Here is a 22,895-nt window from a genome sequence, read left to right on the forward strand (position 1 = left end):
TCTGCTGATTTTGTTGCTGCTGTCACTGCTGAAATCTACTCCTTCTACCTTCATTTCTAGGTACATATCTGTAAACTCCTGTCATGAAAAGCTTCAACATGACAAATAAATGAAGTTCGGGAATTATAATTCTGTTTTCCACTCGTCCAAGTTCATTAGTTTAAAATTTGGTTTTGTTTCAGTTGATTAATATAGTAGTACGTTTGACGTGATGAGTATAAGATAATTGTTACCTCTTGAAGTTCGTATAAGTGTTGTAATAATGTCACCTATTTCGGAATTTTCATTAAGTGAAGTCATGATTGAATTGTCAAAGTAGGGAACATGGCATAAAATGGGCCATTAATTACATCCCGTAATATTGTTAGCTAAATGTAAAGTAAAATGGAAGTATCAAGAAATTACATTATTAGTATATCTTGTCAAAAATCTGATTTTTGTTTAGATTGATATAAGTTGTATGTTCATATATGGCATGATAACGGGTATATATATAACCATATGTGAAAGGTGAGTTGATATAGTTCGTTACGATGTTAGAATGTTATAAACAGTTCAGACGTATAACTATGTTGCATGTAATGCAATTTTATTGAATCGATTTGTATAATAATCCCTTTTTTATCAACTTGATGCCTATCTACCATCGTAAACAAATTAACCAAACGATTACAACTTTGGATTAAAAACAAGTAATGTAGAAGGTGATTAGGTTTATAGATTATAACAATTTTAAAAATATAAAAAATAGTATTCGCCTCAAATAGAATAATGAAGATTCTTCGAAAATATCATTTCCTTTCTTACATCAATTCTTTCCCAATGTTTATACGTAATTCGCATGTTGTTTATTTGGGTAGTCATAATATTGTATTCACTATAAATGGTAGTATTAATCACACGTTGTTCATTTTTACTCCTTAAATTCGAATGGCTTGGAGGAATATAATTTATACGCGAAAAAATATAATTTGTGGTCAACACTCAATAATTTGTGAATCCTTTTCGAGTAATTTAGAGGCGTCTCAAATAGTGATTTACCATGACTTTCACAAAAAATATATGGATGTAATAAACAATTTGTGAAAATATTTATACTACCATCAAGAATATATTTTTTGATTAGGGATACGTTCGCGTGACCTGATTATATTTCTAAAAAAGCAATTCGGATTATGCGTTCGCGCAGTTTCGAGCAAATATTTAATAAAAAGGGATTTTTCGGAGAATATCAAATTAACTTCATAAAAACCCGAGATGTGCGGTTCACTATTTAATCAATACAAGAGCGACAAACGTCCTTAATTTTATTCTAAGCACGATTTCAAACATATGATTTTTATAATAAAAATATAAAAAAAAATATATTGTCAACCCTGTGGTGTACACGTATGCGTGGCACGATGATCTCATTTATAAAAGGTACATAATACGAATATACGTACGCGTGATTCATTTTTATAATTGTAAACAATCTAAACAAAAAGCGGTAATAAAATCAGGCAACAAGAAAAAGGTATTTAGTAAATCAAGATAATTAAGCCAAAATGGTTAAGCGACCGTGCTAGAACCACGGAATTCGGGAATGCCTAACACCTTCTCCCGAATTAACAGAATTCCTTACTCAGGATTTCTGGTTCGCAGAATAACAAACAGAGTCATATTCTCCTCGATTCAGGGATTAAAATCGGTGACTTGGGACGCCTTAAAATTCCCAGGTGGCGACTCTGAAACAAACAAACAAATCCCGTTTCGACTGTCCTTTAATTGGAGAAAACTCCCACGCGCCCCCGCGGGCACGGTAAAAAGGAGGTGCGACAGCTCTGGCGACTCTGCTGGGGATAAAAGTGTGTGATTTATAACCCAGAACCACTGGTTCAGGGTTTAAGAATTCGAGCTTAAAATAACTGCTATAGTTGGCTTTATTTATTATCTGATGCTTACATGATATATGCCTAATGTGCTAAATAATATTTTTACCGCTTTAATATTATCTGAATTGTGTATATACAACTGCTACGAAACCTCCTTCTTTCTGAGTCTTCTGAATTTATGGTGCACACGTGCGCGTGGCCCACCTTTCTGTTAAAGTCATACCAAATAAGACGAAGTTGGGACAAGTAACTAGGCCGGGTAGACTTTCGTGCTCCCGGTACGTTGCCCCCACTTCGGCTCAAACTGTCCGTTTGGGTGAGCCAGGTTTAGAACAATATGCCTCAGGTTTTTCACCTAGAATAACTCAGCCATGTACCGGATCCCTAGTAGGAACGTCTATTTGCATCATGTACATTTGGCCTTGGAGACTCAACACAGGGGTTGGGTCTGTCTAGGACAGGTGAACCCAAGATGAAAAGACTATCCTGATGCATCCTACTTGCTACCTGTGCATTCATTTGCCTCGGATTTGCTTGTTGACCAGCTTAATTGAAATCATTGTGAGAGCCGAGGAATAAAATGGGTTGTTTTAGAAAATTCCCAAAAAATATTTTTAAATCTTGAAAAAAAAGTGTTAAATAAATAAAAATGATTTTTTTTTTGAGTGTATATTTTCAAAATGAGTCATGATTTTGTTAAAATAAAATTTCAGATACAAAATGAGCACCACACAAAACCCCCGTCCACGAATACAGACGAGTTTCTATTTCAGCTTCAAATGTGGTGGTATGAGTTAGGCGAAGATAGTCAAAAATGGGTCATTAAGCATTTGGGAAATATCACAGATATTATGAAAGTTAAACCCTGTGATGATTTGATTGCGGCGTTAGTAACTTTTTGGGACCATGTTCACAATGTCTTTCGTTTCTCTGATTTCGAGCTTACTCCTACATTAGAAGAGATAGCTGGATATGCTGGTTTTGACGGAAGTCTAAGAAATCAAAACCTGATATTCACAAAGGCTCCCTCGGTACATCGATTCTTCGGTCTTCTGAACATCAGTAATCAAATCAGGAAAAGCAATGTCATCAACGGATGTTGTTCTTTCAACTTCTTGTATTCAAGGTTCGGAAAGCCAGATGGATTTGAAATTCATGAGAAAGGCCTTACTAACAAGCAAAACAAAGACACCTGGCAGATTCACCGTCGCTTCGCCTTCATGGTGGCTTTTCTAGGAATCATGGTCTTCCCAAACAAATAGCGAACAATTGATATTCGCACAGCGAAAGTTGTACAGGTCCTCACCACCAAGGAAAATCACACCCTTGTCCCGATCATTCTCTCAGACATTTATCGGGCGTTGACTTTATGTAAATCAGGGGCAAAAGTCTTCGAAGGATGCAAAATTTTGTTGCAAATGTGGGTGATTGAACATCTCCAACATCAGCCCAAGATCATACAGTATGGGCCAAGCAATGATAATTTCATCGAGAGTTATGAGGAAAGAATAAAAGATTATAAGTCCCCAGAAGGGATAGAAGCCTGGGTATCTCATCTAAGGGCTTTAACGGCAAATCAAATTGAGTGGACTTTGGGATGGCTCCCGATGAGGGAAGTGATACACATGTCAACCTCAAATAGTTATTTGCTACTATTGGGATTGAGAAGCATCCAGCCATATGCGCCACTAAGAGTTCTAAGACAACTAGGGAGATACCAAGTAGTTCCTGATGATGAAGATTTGAGTATGCAAGTAATCGAATTACACCCTGAAGCCACTATTCCCGAGGCTCTAATTCAGCAGATGTGGAATGGATGTCGATACTTGAAAAGTGATACTCAAGTCCCAGACACTACAAGGGGCGAGATAAATCCAGGATATGCAAGGTGGTTTGAGAAACGGTCTCGCGTGGATGATGTACCAGAACCCGAGCTAAGAAGGCCAACAAAAAGACCCCATGTTCAAACCTTTAATGATAAAATCCAAGAGCGGTTGATTTGGGGAGAAAAGGAAAAAGGGTACAAAGCAACTATCCATGCCCTAAAGGAAAATCTGAGGAGCCTCAGTCTGGAGAAAGATTTGCAAGCACAAGAAGCAGAAGGCGAGAAGAAGAGTCTGGCATGTGAGAATGAAAATCTTCACGCTCGATTTCAAAAAATGAAAAAAGCTTCTGAAACACCAATGAGGAGTTGGAAGGATCAAAAAACCATCGCCAATCTTTTTGAAAGAATGCAAGATTATGATTCCATTCTTGCAAAAAACGAAAGGGCGTTGAGCAAAGCTAAAGAAAGAATCCAGCAATTAAATGAAGAAGCCAGATCTAATAAGGAACGCCAAGTAAGGCAATCCGAAGAAGACAGGGCACAATTCAAGAAGTAAAAAGACCATTGGATACGTTCAGAAGACCAACTTCATACACAACTGGAAGAGGCGAGAAGATACAACAGAGAACATCAACATGCAGACATTGACAGAGAAAGGGCACAAGCAAGACTCGATCTGGCCAGACTCCGAGCTCAGTTAGAGTCAGCTTTAGATCGTGAGGACCGTATCAGAGATATAGCCACCACTCGCCAACAGCAACTGCAAAACCAAGACCAACGTCTCCAAGATTTCAGGGCACAAATCCATGATTTAGCGGTTTACACCTCTCAAAGTTATGTGAACTGCCAAGGGATGGATTATGAAGGGTTTACAGAGCATGCACCTATTTTTGCCCGTCATCTGGCAATGGAGTTAGAAAGGATGTATCGTACGCTGGGAGGTCATCCAGGTCAAGCCCCACATTGAGCAGATAATCCAATGATTGACAACAAAAGTGGAAAGTAAGAGATGTTAAGAGTTGTGTCTTTTATTTTGATTTGGGTGTGTGTGTTTCAAACCATTTTCTTATAAGGTTTTCAAATGTAATGTCTGTTCCATCTTTTGTATTATTTTCAAGAATAAATAAAAGTGTTTGCCTTATGTCCGAACTACGCAAGGTCTGATTCATGCGGGGGCATGATACGTAGGCAATCTCTATAAGATTCGACCACAATAAAAAAATATATATATAAGAAAATAAAATAAAATAAGAGTGAACAACAATAAAAGACCAAGAAAAGCTGGGATGACACAAGCAGCCAAGCAAATGCATAATAGAAATGGGTTATTTGTCTAGGAGCATTGCATCTCAACGTGTAATTATATATGTGTTAAACTCTCAAAACTAACAAGTTTGCTCATTTCCAGAATTCAAGCAGTTAGTTTCTCTAAAGAGTATACTGGCATATTATCATTATCACACGAGATCAAAAGGACCAATACCCGAAAGTATGTCTATCCTATATGTTGACACAGGTATTGAGCTAGAGGAGATGGATGTCAGGAAAATGAAAAAAGAGATGTTTAAACTCAAGCAGCAAATGGCTGAAATGTACCAGGCCTGGTCTATAGGGCAGTCACCCTCATCTTACCCAACTAACCCTGCTCCATCAATGGCCCAAACTCAGGATAATCTTACCACTGAATTATCACCAAATTTCCCCATCTACCAACACTACCGAGGTACCACCTCTCAGACACCGCAGTCTCCCCCTCCTAAACCAGTTCCATACTTTCCTCCACCTGTAACTCCTGTTTTTGTGACACCTCCCACAGCTACACTCCACAAATCTCCTAGTGAGCCTACATTCCAGGCCCAGGACAACCAATATTACCCCTCGGAGCCCACCCTCAAAGCCTCCGAAATCTATTCAACTACTCCTCGTTTTGACCTCCCAACCGAAATTGACAAGCCAGCCAAAAATGCTGAACAAGAAGAGATGTTCAGAAAGGTCAAAAGCCTAGAACAATCGTTCCGAGATATGCGAGGTTTAGGTGGGCAAGTCAGAGTAGCATACAAGGATTTATGCTTGTTCCCAAATGTACAATTACCAGTTGGCTTCAAGATGCCTAAATTTGACCTATACAATAGGCACGGCGACCCAGTAGCCCACTTAAGGGGTTTCTGCAGCAAGATGCGAGGAGCTGGGGGAAAGGACGAATTATTGATGGCTTACTTCAGTCAAAGTTTAAGCGGATCAGCTTTGGAGTGGTATACACGCCAGGACCATGGGAGATGGTACACCTGGGATGACCTGGCACAGGCATTTGCATACCATTTCCAATACAATCTGGAAATCATCCCAGATCGACTATCTTTGACAAAATTTGAGAAAAAACACAATGAAAGTTTCAGAGAGTATGGCTTCCGGTGGAGAGAACAGGCAGCAAGAGTGGATCCTCCTATGAAGGAGAGTGAAATGGTAGACTACTTCCTTCAAGCCTTGGAACCAACTTACTATGCCCATTTGGTTTCAGCGGTAGGAAAATCATTCAACGAAGTAGTGAAGATGGGAGGTATGGTGGAAGAAGGCCTCAAGACAAATAAAATCATGAGCTATTCGGCTATTAAGGCAACTACTCAAGCTATTCAAGGCGGGGTAGGAGGAATCGGAAGAAAGAAGAGGGAGGAAGCAGCGGTAGTTGATTCAGGAACTTGGTCGGGATCCAGAGGTTCACCTCCTTACTATAATCAACATCGACCTCACCAATCAACTCACCACCACAATTCACCTCAACACTACTATCACCCTTCGGAACCTCATTTTTCCATCAACCATGCACAAGCATACAATCATCCACCTGCTCACGCTAATTGGCGTGCTCCTGTCATACCAAGTACCTACCCTTATCCGCAAGCCCACTCCGGACCAGGTTTCAGACCTAGTCCAGTATTCAGGGGTGAAAGGGGGCAGAAAAAGAAAACCTACACTCCATTGGGAGAGTCCTACACTAGTCTGTTCCACAGGCTGAGACAGCTGGACATGCTAAGACCAATACAATCTAAGCTACCCAATCCTCCTCCAAAGAATCTGGACTACACCATTAGCTGTGAGTATTGTTCCGGTACACCAGGCGATGATACGGAAAAATGTTGGCATTTAAAAAAATGCAATACAAGAACTGATTGATACTAATAAAATCGAGGTTCAAACCCCCGAAGCTCCCAATATCAACAAAAATCCAATGCCAGCCCATCAGGAGGCTAATATGATAGAAATAGTACAGGTTGATGGGGAGACAAAGAAGCCGTCACAAACGGTCATGATGATCAGGTCTCATGAAGCCAAGCCAGATAAACAGTTAATAGAAGAGAAGTCGGTACCTAAGCAGAACAGAAATGGTGATGAACCATCTGTGGTAGTCGAGAATGGATCTTTGAGCAAAGTTGCCACAAAGCAAGAAAGGCCGAAAGTGATAGTACCAGTTGTCGCCAACAAACCTATTGTAGTCGTGGAAGGAGCTCATATAGATCGGGTCATTATCAAGCCGGTAGCCCAGTTACCAGTGATCAGCAACAAAGCCATTCCATGGAACTATGAACGGGTGACTGTAATGTACAAGGGAAAAGAAGTCAAGGAAGAAGTCTGTGAGGTGCAAGGCTTGACTCGTTCGGGAAGATGTTTTACTCCCGAAGAGTTAAGAAAAACTAAAAATAATCCAACACCAATAAAGAGAGCTGTGACGGAAGAAGAAGCGGAAGAGTTTTTAAGAAAAATGAAGCTCCATGACTATTCTGTTGTGGATCAACTGAAGAAGACGCCCGCTCAAATTTCATTATTGTCATTACTGATCCATTCAGAGGAGCGTCGTCTGGCTTTGATGAAAATCCTGAATGAGGCTCACGTTCCTGATAAAATCTCTGTAAATCATTTGGGAAGAATAGCCAACAGAATCTTTGAAGCAAACAGAATTACATTTTCTGATGATGAATTGCCTGTGGAAGGGACTGAGCACAACAGAGCTCTTTACCTCACCGTGAAATGTGAAAACTCCGTAGTAACCCGAGTATTGGTTGACAACGGGTCAAGTGCAAACATCTTCCCTCTCTCCACTTTAAGCAAATTAAAAATCAAAGAGGAGAGGATCCAGAAGAATAGCATTTGCGTACGGGGGTTTGACGGCGGAAGCAGAAATTCATCTGGCGACATAGTGTTGGAACTGACAATAGGGCCAGTTGAATTCACAATGGAGTTTCAAGTACTGGACATAACTGTTTCTTATAATTTGTTGTTGGGTCGACCATGGATCCATGCTGCTAAAGCAGTCCCGTCAACACTACACCAGGCGGTCAAGTTTGAATGGGATCATCAAGAAATAGTTGTGCATGGGGAAGAAAGTTTAAATGCTCACAGCAGTGCCATTGTACCGGTCGAGGGAATAGAAAATGACCAGGGACCATGGGTATACCAAGTGTCCGATACAGTGTCGGTAGAGAAAATTCCAGAGGGGAAGTACCTTCCGAATCCAAAGATAACCTCTGCATCAGTCATGGTAGCCTATGAAATGTTAAAAAATGGTTTTATACCCGGCAAAGGTCTGGGCTCATCTTTGCAAGGAATTATACAACCAGTATCTCTCCCCGAGAACTGGGGAACATTTGGTTTGGGATTCATACCCACTGTCACCGACGTGAGAAAGGCCAGAAAGCTGAAACAAAAGGCATGGGTTCTTCCAAAACCAGTCCCACATCTATCAAAGTCTTTTGTCAAGACCAGTGCTAAAAATCGCCCGATAACCACAATTCCTAAATCCCTGGTTAATCCTGAGGAGGAATTAATTGAAAGATTCGAGAAATTGTTTGACAATGTGAATATGGTGGAAAGCGGGGAAGATTGTAGCAACGCAGAAGTTCAATTCGTTGGGCCAGAAACAAAGCTTAATAATTGGAAAGCCACTCCTCTCCCCATTCGAAAGGAGTCTTGGTAGTTTATTTTGATTTTCTTTCAGTTTGTTTGGGTTACCTCAGGGTTGTAATCCCAATGCTTATCTTACAGTTTGTTTGAAGTGTGCAAACCTTGTTATCTTTCATCATCCAATAAAATACAGTTTCCTTTTTCATTATCATTCCTGATAGTTTTCTTTTCCTTTTCTTCTTTTTCTGTACAGTTCTTTTTACGCTGGCTCTAGTGATATGGCATGCATGAGGAATCCTCAGCCCAGTCTTAAAAATCAATCTGGTTCCGAAATAATAATTCAAGAAATATATTGTGATTATGAATCAGAATATGATGAAGATGAGGCTTTTGAAGAGATTAGTAAAGAGTTAATTCACTTTGAGGAAAAAACCAAACCTAACCTGAGTGATACCGAAGACATCAACATAGGGGACACGAATAATATCCGGAAAACTAAAATAAGTGTCCATCTCGAACCAAGGATCCAAGAAGAGTTAATTAAAGCACTCATAGAATTCAAAGATGTTTTTGCATGGTCATATGACGACATGCCGGGCTTGAGCACTGATTTAGTGGTTCACAAATTACCCACCGATCCAATGGTGCCTCCTGTCAAGCAGAGGCTGAGAAAATTCAAGCCTGATATGAGTGTGAGAATTAAAGAAGAAATCACCACACAGTTGGAAGCAAAGGTCATTCGAGTCACTCGATATCCTGTTTGGTTAGCTAATATCGTTCCTGTACCAAAGAAAGATGGCAAGATCAGAGTATGCGTCGACTACCGCAATCTCAACAAAGCAAGTCCAAAGGATAATTTCCCATTACCCAATATCCATATTTTGATCGATAATTGCGCCAAGCATGAGATAGGATCTTTCGTGGATTGTTATGCCGGGTATCATCAAATTCTAATGGATGAAGAAGATGCAGAAAAGACGGCATTCATCACACCATGGGGAACTTATTGCTACCGGGTAATGCCATTCGGTTTAAAGAACGCCGGAGCAACCTATATGAGAGCAATGACCACAGTGTTTCATGATATGATACACAAGGAGATTGAGGTATACGTGGACGATGTGATCATAAAATCAAAGCATCAGGCCGACCACGTTGGGGATTTGAGGAAATTCTTCTTAAGACTTCGCAGGTACAACCTCAAGCTTAACCCTGCCAAATGCGCATTTGGAGTTCCATCTGGAAAGTTGCTGGGATTCATAGTCAGTCGGCGAGGCATCGAGCTAGACCCATCAAAAATCAAAGCCATCCAAGAATTGCCACCTCCAAGGAACAAAACTGAAGTAATGAGTTTGTTAGGAAGGTTGAATTACATCAGCAGGTTTATTGCTCAGCTTACGACAACTTGTGAGCCTATTTTCAAATTGTTGAAAAAGGATGTTGCGGTCAAATGGACCGATGAGTGTCAAGAGGCGTTTGATAAGATAAAAGGATACCTGTCGAATCCACCCGTGCTGGTCCCACCGGAGCTAGGAAGACCTCTGATTCTTTACTTAACGGTCTTGGAAAATTCATTTGGTTGTGTATTGGGGCAACATGACCTCACCGGTAGAAAATAACAGGCCATCTACTACCTTAGCAAGAAATTCACAGCTTATGAGGTTAAGTATACTCATCTGGAGAAGACATGTTGCGCCCTAACATGGGTAGCTCAGAAGTTGAAACACTATTTGTCGTCCTACACTACTTACCTCATTTCGCGTTTGGATCCGTTGAAATATATTTTTCAAAAGCCTATGGCAACGGGAAGACTTGCAAAGTGGCAGATATTGCTCACAGAATTTGACATCATCTATGTGACTCGGACTGCAATGAAAGCCCAAGCACTGGCCAATCATTTAGCCGAAAACCCGGTCGATGAGGAGTACGAGCCATTGAAAACCTATTTTCCTGATGAGGAAACAATGCATATCGACGAGGTGGAGCAAATTGAAAAACCTGGCTGGAAACTTTTCTTTGATGGAGCTGCTAACATGAAAGGAGTCGGAATAGGAGCTGTAATCATTTCTGAAACAGGGCATCACTATCCTGTTACGGCTCAACTACGATTTTATTGCACCAATAATATGGCTGAATATGAAGCTTGCATTTTGGGGTTAAGGCTAGCTGCAGACATGGGTATCCGAGAAATCTTAGTCATGGGAGATTCGGATCTTTTGGTACATCAAATTCAAGGAGAATGGGAAACCCGAGACTTGAAGCTCATACCATACCGACAATGTCTACATGATCTTTGTCAGCGGTTTCAATCAGTGGAATTCCAACATATTCCAAGAATCCATAATGAGGTTGCCGATGCATTGGCTACCCTGGCATCAATGTTGCACCATCCGGACAAAGCTTATGTAGATCCAATACATATTCAAGTCCACGATCAGCACGCTTATTGCAATATGGTTGAAGAAGAATTTGATGGTGAACCATGGTTCCACGACATCAAGGAGTATATCAGGATGGGGATATATCCCGCACAAGCCACAGGAGATCAAAAGAGGACCATTAGGCGATTGGCAAATGGATTCTTCTTAAGCGGAGGAGTTTTGTATAAAAGAACACCAGATCTTGGATTATTAAGATGCATAGATGCCAGACAAGCTACAGCTGTCATGTCTGAAGTACATTCGGGAGTTTGCGGACCCCACATGAGTGGATATGTGTTGGCAAAGAAAATCCTCCGAGCTGGTTACTATTGGCTTACCATGGAGCGAGATTGTATCAGTTTTGTGCGCAAGTGTCATCAATGCCAGATACACGGAGATTTGATTCATTCTCCACCATCCGAGTTGCACACAATGTCGGCACCATGGCCCTTCGTTGCCTGGGGCATGGATGTGATTGGACCAATTGAGCCGGCAGCATCCAATGGGCACAGGTTCATTCTGGTAGCCATTGATTATTTTACCAAATGGGTTGAGGCCAAAACATTCAAATCAGTGACCAAGAAAGCTGTGGTCGATTTTGTTCACTCAAATATCATATGTCGATTCGGAATCCCAAAGGTGATCATCACAGATAACGGTGCTAATCTTAACAGTAACTTAATGAAGGAAGTATGTCAACAGTTTAAGATTACACATCGCAACTCTACCCCATATCGGCCCAAGGCGAATGGAGCAGTCGAGGCAGCCAACAAAAACATAAAGAAGATACTTCGGAAAATGGTAGAAGGTTCAAGACAATGGCACGAAAAACTACCATTTGCGTTATTGGGATATCGCACTACTGTTCGCACTTCAGTAGGAGCAACTCCTTATTTGTTGGTATATGGCACTGAGGCAGTAATTCCTGCAGAAGTTGAAATTCCTTCCCTTCGGATCATCGCCGAAGCTAAGATTGATGATGATGAATGGGACAAAACCCGACTGGAACAATTAAACTTGATTGATGAAAAACGATTGGCAGCAGTATGTCATGGCCAATTATATCAAAGAAGAATAGCAAGAGCATACAACAAAAAGGTGCGTCCCCGAAAGTTTGAAGTGGGTCAGCATGTGCTGAAACGTATTCTTCCACATCAGGTCGAAGCAAAGGGAAAATTTGCCCCGAATTGGCAAGGACCATTCATCGTGACCAGAGTATTATCCAGTGGTGCATTGTGTTTAACAGATATTGAAGGCAAATGCATAGACATGGCTATCAATTCTGATGCGGTAAAGAGATATTATGCATGATTTTTTGGTATAATTATTAAATGTTTGTATTCGGCATTATTTCGAAGATTGGGATGACAAAGGCAATTTATTCTGCTATCCAAACACTGTACCCTTCATTTTCCCCTTTGAACCACATTCGTTTCTTTCTTGCCCTCTCTTGGAATCGATGAAAATTAAATTATATATATATATATATATATATATATATATATATATATATATATATATATATATATATAAAATAGAAAATCACTATTATAGTAGTGAACTACGTTTGACCTGATTCCTCAAAAAAGGATACGTAGGCGCCTCACGGCTCGGTCATAGGGTGCACGATATGCATAATGTGCACAAAAAGAAACATCAAGAGACCCCAATCAAGAAACTGGGGCAGGAATTGTATTGGTAATAAGAAAAAGATTCCAAGAGTTGTAATTTTAAACCCATATCAAAACTGTTTAACTTTTAATACCTTTCCATTCCAACCACATACCAAAAAGACCTTTCGATCAATCTTAGAAAAATGCCGAATCGAGCAAATAAAGATGGTTCATAACACTCTGGTCCAAACAAGAAAAGAAAGTAAAAATGAGAGAGTCTTATAGGTGAAAACCCACACGGGCACCATAAGACGACGAAAGTTGAGAGAAAGTAAAATGAGAGAGTCTTATTGGTGAAAACCTTCGTGGGCACCATAAGGCGAAAAGGGATGAAGAAATAAACAAATGAGGAAGGTTTGCCGGTGAAAACTCTTTTAGATACAGCAACCCAAATAAGGTTTAAAGAAAATTGGGTTATGGAAATTATGGGAAAACAAAATGAAACAATTGAAAGGAGATTGATTAAAAGACTGGGTCGATTAATCCAAAATGCATACCATGATCATTGGTGCCAGTGACTCCAATCAGATAAGTCATTTATTCTTTCTCCAACAGTCATCCAAATTTGGATTTTTCTTTTTCATTTTAGATTGTCGAAATCGTCATGTTTTCGTCACTAATAATCTTACTCTTTTAAAGCTTTTGAGATGAGCTTTGTTCCAAACAAATAAGGAGGAATGTCAAGGTATACTACCAAGATTCAAGATTGCATAGGACAAAATACGGCCATGATGGGCAGGAGGTAATAGGATAAAAAATAAGATATGGTTGTAAGAAAAGTGGAATCAAATGTGGTTCAGCAATGTCAGGAGAAACATATGATTACAGTTGAAATGGTTTGAAGTGAAAACAACAGTTGGTGATCCTATAGTCAAGGATCAATTACAAGGACAAAACAGTCTTCTCAACCATTCCAAGGCAATAAAACAAGACGAAGAGAATCCCCACCGTCGGCAAGAATGCCCCAGTTAACCACCCTGCTTTAAACTAACGAAGTTTTCTTTGATTTGAAACAGGGGAAAAAACAACACCTGGAGAATGAGGATGAAGAATTGAAGAAGAAATCAGGCGTCCACCTGGAGAATGAGGATGAAGAATTGAAGAAGAAATCAGGCGTCCACCTGGAGAATGAGGATGAAGAATTAAAGAAGAAATCAGGCGTCCACCTGGAGAATGAGGATGAAGAATTAAAGAAGAAATCAGGCGTCCACCTGGAGAATGAGGATGAAAAATTTAAGAAGAAGTCAGGCGTCCACCTGGAGAATAAGGATGAAGAAGTAAAGAAGAAATCAGGCGTCCACCTGGAGAATAAGGATGAAGAAGTAAAGAAGAAGTCAGGCGTCCACCTGGACAATGAGGATGAAGAATTGAAGAAGAAGTCAGGCGTCCACCTGAAGAATGAGGATGAAGAATTGAAGAAGAAATCAGGCGTCCACCTGGAGAATGAGGATGAAGAATTAAAGAAGAAATCAGGCATCCACCTGGAGAATAAGGATGAAGAAGTAAAGAAGAAATCAGGCGTCCACCTGGGGAATGAGGATGAAGAATTAACGAAGAAGTCAGGCGTCCACCTGGAGAATGAGGATGAAGAATTGAAGAAGAAGTCATGCGTCCACCTGAAGAATGAGGATGAAGAATTGAAGAAGAAATCAGGCATCCACCTGGAGAATGAGGATGAAGAATTAAAGAAGAAATCAGGCGTCCACCTGGAGAATGAGGATGAAAAATTTAAGAAGAAATCAGGCGTCCACCTGGAGAATGAGGATGAAAAATTTAAGAAGAAGTCAGGCGTCCACCTGGAGAATGAGGATGAAGAATTAAAGAAGAAATCAGGCGTCCGCCTGGAGAATGAGGATGAAGAAGTAAAGAAGAAGTCAGGCGTCCACCTGGAGAATGAGGATGAAGAATTAAAGAAGAAATCAGGCGTCCACCTGGAGAATGAGGATGAAAAATTTAAGAAGAAGTCAGGCGTCCACCTGGAGAATGAGGATGAAGAATTAAAGAAGAAATCAGGCGTCCACATGGAGAATGAGGATGAAGAATTTAAGAAGAAATCAGGCGTCCACCTAGAGAATGAGGATGAAGAATTTAAGAAGAAATCAGGCGTCCACCTGGAGAATGAGGATGAAGAATTTAAGAAGAAGTCAAGCGTCCACCTGGAGAATGAGGATGAAGAATTTAAGAAGAAGTCAGGCGTCCACCTGGAGAATGAGGATGAAGAATTTAAGAAGAAGTCAGGCGTCCACCTGGAGAATGAGGATGAAGAATTTAAGAAGAAATCAGGCGTCCACCTGGAGAATGAGGATGAAGAATTTAAGAAGAAGTCAGGCGTCCACCTGGAGAATGAGGATAAAGAATTAAAGAAGAAATCAGGCGTCCACCTGGAGAATGAGGATGAAGAATTAAAGAAGAAGTCAGGCGTCCACCTGGAGAATGAGGATGGAGAATGAGGATGAAGAATTAAAGAAGAAATCAGGCGTCCACCTGGAGAATGAGGATGAAGAAGTGAAGAAGAAATCAGGCGTCCACCTGGAGAATGAGGATGAAGAATTGAAGAAGAAATCAGGCGTCCACCTGGAGAATGAGGATGAAGAATCGAAGAGACAATTAGGCGTCCACCTGGAGAATAAGGGAATACAATTGAAGGATCAGCAGTCAGGCGCCCACCTGAAGAACAGAATGGCAATGTAGTTTGACATTACGGGTTGAAGTCAAAAGCCCGCCCATGTGAGAAAGGAGCACACGTAAAGTCAATAAAGCAGAGGAGTCCAACCAAATCCCCAGCAAGAAACAACAAGAGTCCCAAACAAATAAAGGAAATACGAGGCACAATGAAAGGAAATGCGGAACATGTCAGAAGCAAAAGATGCCCAAAAGTCACCAAAATATCAAGACAACAAGAAACGCAAGGGCATGATCTAGATAAGATTCTGTAATTCATATACCATAGTCTAGTTTAACTTTTGTTTTACCTTTGAAGCAAGGTGTAATAAGGAGGTCAGCAAGCAGTAAAAGCAGCACAAAACAGCAGTAACATCACAGTCCCACGGTAGTCCCAGCTACCCAAAACTTCCCGAACTACATTGACCTGATTCCTTTATAGCCAAGGATATGTAGGAAACCTTTGAAGCAGAGGTTCGGTCAAATCTTTCAAAAAATGCTTCCCACGGAGTATTTGAACGGGCAAAAATCGCTCGTATCCGCTCACTTTATCTTTGCACGAAAACTCTTCGAGTTTCCGCACAAAGAGGGGCAGCTGTGAGCACGTGATTTTTGCCTCACGAAAATTACTCCAAAATAATTCAAAAAAATATAAAAAACAATTTTTGCTTAGTGTGCAATTTTTAGAATTTGTGTGGCGTTTATTAAATATTTGTGTTATGTCCGTAAATGTCTACTTTGTTTGTTAAAATGAAAAATAAAATAAAAACACATGTTGCATGCATAATTAGGATTTAATTATGCATTTAAGAGTTAATTAAAAGAAAATCACAAAAATATGCATTTACCTTATTTTGGTCATTTAATTATGTCATTGTGTGATTAATGTTTTGTCTATGTGTTAATAATTGTTAAAAGGTAATTAATATTTTTTGTAAGGGTAATTTTGTTTTTATAATTAAAATTAGGAATTTAATAATTATTAGAAAAGGAAAGAGTTGATTAAAATGTAAAGAAAAACGGACTGGGCCATTTATTTGACAAAAAATTCAGGCCCAAAACAAGGCATTTTACCCAGCCCAGGTCAGTCAACCCAAAGACCATCAAACGACGTAGTATAGGGAAAATACTACGCCGTTTGATGATGCTCGGTCATTTAATTACAAATGCAAACCATACGGCGTCGTATGGTTGAAATAGATCGGGGCCGTTCATTATTTCTGATCCAAGGGCTCCCAGGATTTTGACCTAACCTGTGATCCTTACCCGATCCAGTACCTGGCTCAACCCGTCCCCCCAACTTAAACCAAACGACATCGTTTGGTTAAGTGAATTAATCCAGGCCTTTGATCTTGGCTAATCCGACGGTCATTATCAATCCACCCCATCCCTATATAAATCCAAATCCCTACCCCGGCCCCCTAACTAAACACCCCCCTCCTCTCCTGTTCATCGTCATCTCCGAAACACACCCCTAACCCTAGCCGCCCTAATTCCCCATTGCCTGAAACCCGGCGGCAACAACGCCGCCGGTCACCACCTTAACACCCTCGACTCCTCACAACCCCCTCTTTACGGATCCAGGGTTAGTTTCCTTCAAATCAGGCACCAACTCTTCGAATCTTAAATCGAAGGTTGGTCTGAAAACTCAACCATCTCCGATGGTCTCCAAATTAACACCGTAGCTTCCCCTAACTACCCTAGCTATGGATCTGGTGTTGGTTTGGATCGAATCACCTCAGAGCTCTTCGAATCTTCTTTTGAAGGTTCGAGCCAAACATGAACTCACCCAGTTTCATTCCAAACTAACACCAAATGACCCCTAGGCCTCCCTCACCCTTGTGTCATCTTTGGTTCCCTTCGAATCTGCCCAGAATTGGTCGAACCCTAAATCAAAGAATCTGAAACCCTAAAAATTTCCAATCGTGGAATTTTTCCAATTCAAGTGAAGGATTGAGGTCTAAGAGACTTTAATCGAGGTATTCTTAATTGAGAATACTTCGAATAAAGTCTGTTCAGCCTAAAAAACGTTCGAATCCAAGTTGGGTCTGAGTCCGGGTAAATTTAAATATTCAGAGGTATTTTTCCTGTTTTTCTTTTGTTTCCTACATGTATTGTGTTTTAGTAACCTGTGTAATTTTTCATATTTTTTGTTTATTTAATTCTGTGATTCTGTCTCCTACCCGCTTACTTGATCAAAATGTGAAATTGTTTCTGTTGGTTGTGATTATTTACAATGTGAGTAATCGACTCGATTAAGTTCGTCGAGTAGTTATATTATAGAATCCTGTTTCTGAAAATGCTGTTTGAAATAATCTGTTTATCGGTTGTTTGTTGACAATTGTTGTAAATAATCAGTTTAATTAATACTCGTCAGTTAAATCATCCTTGATTATATTTCAATGAGTCTGTCAGATGAATGATGTGTGTATGTTGATTTCTGAACATTGAGTTTTAGGGCATTGTCAGTATATTGACAATGCTCCTGTGTTTGTTTGATCTTAGTTCAATGTTGAAGTTCAGTTTGAATTGTTATGCTGAATTCAGTGTAATGTTATTGTGATGTTGGGTTTGAATTCAAGTTTACAAGGGTTGATTAGATACAACTGTATTAGGAGGTTGATTAGATAATGTTAATAGGATTTGTTATAGCTGTTTGAACAGAGTGTAGAATCTGTTCTGATTTTGTATTAAGAACAGTAATTACAGTAGGATTTCAGGGGTATTTGAGGAATAAAACAGTGAGGGTAATTTGATAATAGTAGTGTGCTGATAGTGGAGTGTAATGGATATAATTTAATGTAATAATGGGAAACAAAGGGTAATGGGGATACTGAAAATCAGGATAAGATCACTTAATGGGATTTAAAGCAGTAAAAGCAGATTTTAATGGAATTTTCTGATTTTTAAAAGAAGAAGGGGGTCCAGGCAGCACTGAAAGGAAAAGGGGCAGACCTGTATAAATACAGGGATCTGTTTATAAAGAGGGGGCGGTTTTGGGGGGAGAGAGACCCAGATTTTAATACACACAGATATAGACATTAAGAGATACACAGAGAGAGGCATTGAGAAAAAAATCAGAAATAGAAATCTGAAAAAAACTGAGAAAAAATAGAAAAAGAAACACACACAGAATCAGATAGAGAACAGAAGGAAAGAAAAAAAAATTAGAAACAGTAAAAAGAATTTTACATCAGACACTAGTATTGAGGCTGATTTTCTGAAATTAAGAGCTTTTCAATTTTCCTTTTCTAAAGTCTAAAAATCAGAAATACTGTTTCTCCTGCAATCTGTCCGGAGTTATTTGATCCTATTTGTTCAGTTTAAAGAATCTGAAACTTTTAAAAGAAGTCTTGTTACTGTGCATTTGGGTTCCTCGGGTCTTGCTTTGTTGATCAAATCTGTTGAACACTGGTATATTCTGCTGATTTTGTTGCTGCTGTCACTGCTGAAATCTACTCCTTCTACCTTCATTTCCAGGTACATATCTGTAAACTCCTGTCATGAAAAGCTTCAACATGACAAATAAATGAAGTTCGGGAATTATAATTCTGTTTTCCACTCGTCCAAGTTCATTAGTTTAAAATTTGGTTTTGTTTCAGTTGATTAATATAGTAGTACGTTTGATGTGATGAGTATAAGATAATTGTTACCTCTTGAAGTTCGTATAAGTGTTGTAATAATGTCACCTATTTCGGAATTTTCATTAAGTGAAGTCATGATTGAATTGTCAAAGTAGGGAACATGGCATAAAATGGGCCATTAATTACATCCCGTAATATTGTTAGCTAAATGTAAAGTAAAATGGAAGTATCAAGAAATTACATTATTAGTATATCTTGTCAAAAATCTGATTTTTGTTTAGATTGATATAAGTTGTATGTTCATATATGGCATGATAACGGGTATATATATAACCATATGTGAAAGGTGAGTTGATATAGTTCGTTACGATGTTAGAATGTTATGAACGGTTCAGACGTATAACTATGTTGCATGTAATGCAATTTTATTGAATCGATTTGTATAATAATCCCTTTTTTATCAACTTGATGCCTATCTACCATCGTAAACAAATTAACCAAACGATTACAAATTTGGATTAAAAACAAGTAATGTAGAAGGTGATTAGGTTTATAGATTATAACAATTTTAAAAATATAAAAAATAGTATTCGCCTCAAATAGAATAATGAAGATTCTTCGAAAATATCATTTCCTTTCTTACATCAATTCTTTCCCAATGTTTATACGTAATTCGCACGTTGTTTATTTGGGTAGTCAAATATTGTATTCACTATAAATGGTAGTATTAATCACACGTTGTTCATTTTTACTCCTTAAATTCGAATGGCTTGGAGGAATATAATTTATACGCGAAAAAATATAATTTGTGGTCAACACTCAATAATTTGTGAATCCTTTTCGAGTAATTTAGAGGCGTCTCAAATAGTGATTTACCATGACTTTCACAAAAAATATATGGATGTAATAAACAATTTGTGAAAAAATTTATACTACCATCAAGAATATTTTTTTTGATTAGGGATACGTTCGCGTGACCTGATTATATTTCTAAAAAAGCAATTCGGATTATGCGTTCGCGCAACTTCGAGCAAATATTTAATAAAAAGGGATTTTTCGGAGAATATCAAATTAATTTCATAAAAACCGAGATGTGCGGTTCACTATTTAATCAATACAAGAGCGACAAACCTCCTTAATTTTATTCTAAGCACGATTTCAAACATATGATTTTTATAATAAAAATATAAAAAAAATATATTGTCAACCCTGTGGTGTACACGTATGCGTGGCACGATGCTCTCATTTATAAAAGGTACATAATACGAATATACGTACGCGTGATTCGTTTTTATAATTGTAAACAATCTAAACAAAAAGCGGTAATAAAATCAGGCAACAAGAAAAAGGTATTTAGTAAATCAAGATAATTAAGCCAAAATGGTTAAGCGACCGTGCTAGAACCACGGAATTCGGGAATGCCTAACACCTTCTCCCGAATTAACAGAATTCCTTACTCAGGATTTCTGGTTCGCAGAATAACAAACAGAGTCATATTCTCCTCGATTCAGGGATTAAAATCGGTGACTTGGGACGCCTTAAAATTCCCAGGTGGCGACTCTGAAACAAACAAACAAATCCCGTTTCGACTGTCCTTTAATTGGAGAAAACTCCCACGCGCCCCCGCGGGCGCGGTAAAAAGGAGGTGCGACACTCACTGAGTTGGAGTACTCACTTTGCTCCTTGTACCATACGTGCAGATTCAGGTATTTATACACCCGGTAGCGGGTTTTGGTTGATCGGAGGCGGAGTCATCGAAGTTTAGCAAGGTAGCTGCCGGCGTTCGCAGCACTGCTTTTCTCTCTCTTTATTTCATTAGTCTATATTTGTACACTTCAGACTTTCAGTTGTATTTATACCCTAGTAGATGCTCGTGACTTGTGACACCCCAGTTAGGGTTGTGTCGGATTGGATTTCTTTTCGCATTGTTATCGATATTTCGCTATTCAGTATTGTTAAATCATGTTTAAACTATTTTTTATGTTGATTAACTGCTTTAAAAGTTGAATTGGGTTTAATTGGCTGGCCTTGTATTCACGAGAGACGCCATCACGACCGAGTTCGGGGTTAGGGTCGTGACACCAAAAGTGTGAAAATTTATGCAAGTAGGCTATAAAACTAATTGTTTCTCCGATAAACACTATCTTGTTTTTCAAATGTAAAGCAGTCATAAACCTATGTAAGTTTGAGTTAAATTTTCCGTAACCTTTTTCCTAATCTATTTCAGCCTTCAGGTAATGGGTTTCTATTCAAAATTTCACATATTTATAGAGAAGACAATATGTTAGCTGACTTTTGAGCTAATTATGCAGTTGATAATTACTGGCTTGGTGATGGCATTACTGAAGACTTGGAGCGACTGAATTTTGATTAGCTTGAATTGTTTCATTTGTTTTTATTCTCTTGCAGTTTACTAATTCTCTTATGAAATATCATCTTAAAGTATGCAATAAATTCTAGGATGACCCTAGAATTATTTGATTTTAGCTAGTTCACACTTTATTCATGGTTGTAAAGAGTAAGATATGTCCTATTCTCATTAGTAGAATTAATAGATAAGATCTCTTTGACCTTACTTGTATTTTTCTTTTGAGTATAATAAATGAGTTGGAGTTCATGCCAAATCCCCACAAAAAAGACTAATTTTTTTTAATAAAACACATTGTAGTCGTTGATGGTGTCCATCTCATTCAAAAGGTTTGGTAGTCAACCTTGTTGAATTGGTATTGGTTTGGCAACCAATCTTATTGAATTGGTTTGGTTTGGTAGCCAACTTTGTTGAAATTGTGAAAAGTGTGTGCAAAATTGTCAAATATTATAGGCTTTAGAGAGTGAGGTTTTGGCTATAAAAGGAGAGCTTCAACTCTCATTTCATCACACCAACAAAGAGAGAAAAGAGAGAGAGCAAGGTATTCCATAAACTATAAGAAAATAGTTTGAGAAGATAAATAGAGTGTGAGAGATATTGTAGTGAGGTGAAAAAAGTAAAAGAGTGTTTATTTCTTTTGAGGGTGCAGTGGTCTTAGGAGTATTTTCTCGTTACTACACAGTGTAAAATTCCTCGCTATAGTGATATCAGTTGCTCTTCTTGGCCGTGGTTTTTCCCTTATTCAGAAGGGTTTCCACATAAAATCTTAGTGTCATTGTTGTTGCATTTCTATTCTTGTTGATTTAATCATAATTTAGTGTTTTGCATTTATCACTAATACCGTGAATATTATTTTTGCGGGTCTATTTTTCTCAACAAGTGGTATCAGAGCCAAGGTTCTGTCTGAGTATGCTTTGTGGTTGCAGCACAGTCTGAACTTCCACATCAAAAAAGAATTACTTTGGCCTCTTAATAAATAGTGTTTGTACTTGTGATAAACGATGGAAGCTAACACTAGTAGAATGGTTACTTTGAATGACATAAATTATGTCATTTGGAAGGGCAAAATGGAAGATTTGCTCTATGTCAAGAATTTTCATCAACCTGCTTTCACCACTATAAAGCCTGATAATAAATCAGATGAAGAGTGGAGTTTGTTACACATGCAGGTTTGCGGCTTTATTAGACAGTGGGTTGACGATAATGTTTTGAACCATATTTCTGGGGAGACACATGCTCGGACCTTATGGGAGCACCTTTAAAGTTTGTATGCTCAAAAAACTGGAAACAACAAGATGTTTCTGATAAAGCAGATGTTGGGTTTAAAATACCACGATGGTTCCGCAATGACAAATCATCTGAATAATTTTCAAGGGATCATGAATGTAACGACCCGACCGGTCGTTTTGAACTTTGCACTTTGATCACCAGTTCCCGGGCATGACTTGCCCCGTGTAACGTATTATGACTGATGTAGATCGTTGGTTTTGGTTTTCAGGAAAAATTAGAATGAATTTGAAGGAACAATCTCAGTTGAAAGCTTTGAATTTGAAAGGTTTGACTAAGAGTTGACTTATTTGTATATGAGCTCGGA

The sequence above is a fragment of the Nicotiana sylvestris genome, chromosome 8 (assembly GCF_000393655.2).
Source record: "Nicotiana sylvestris chromosome 8, ASM39365v2, whole genome shotgun sequence".
NCBI lineage: Eukaryota > Viridiplantae > Streptophyta > Magnoliopsida > Solanales > Solanaceae > Nicotiana > Nicotiana sylvestris.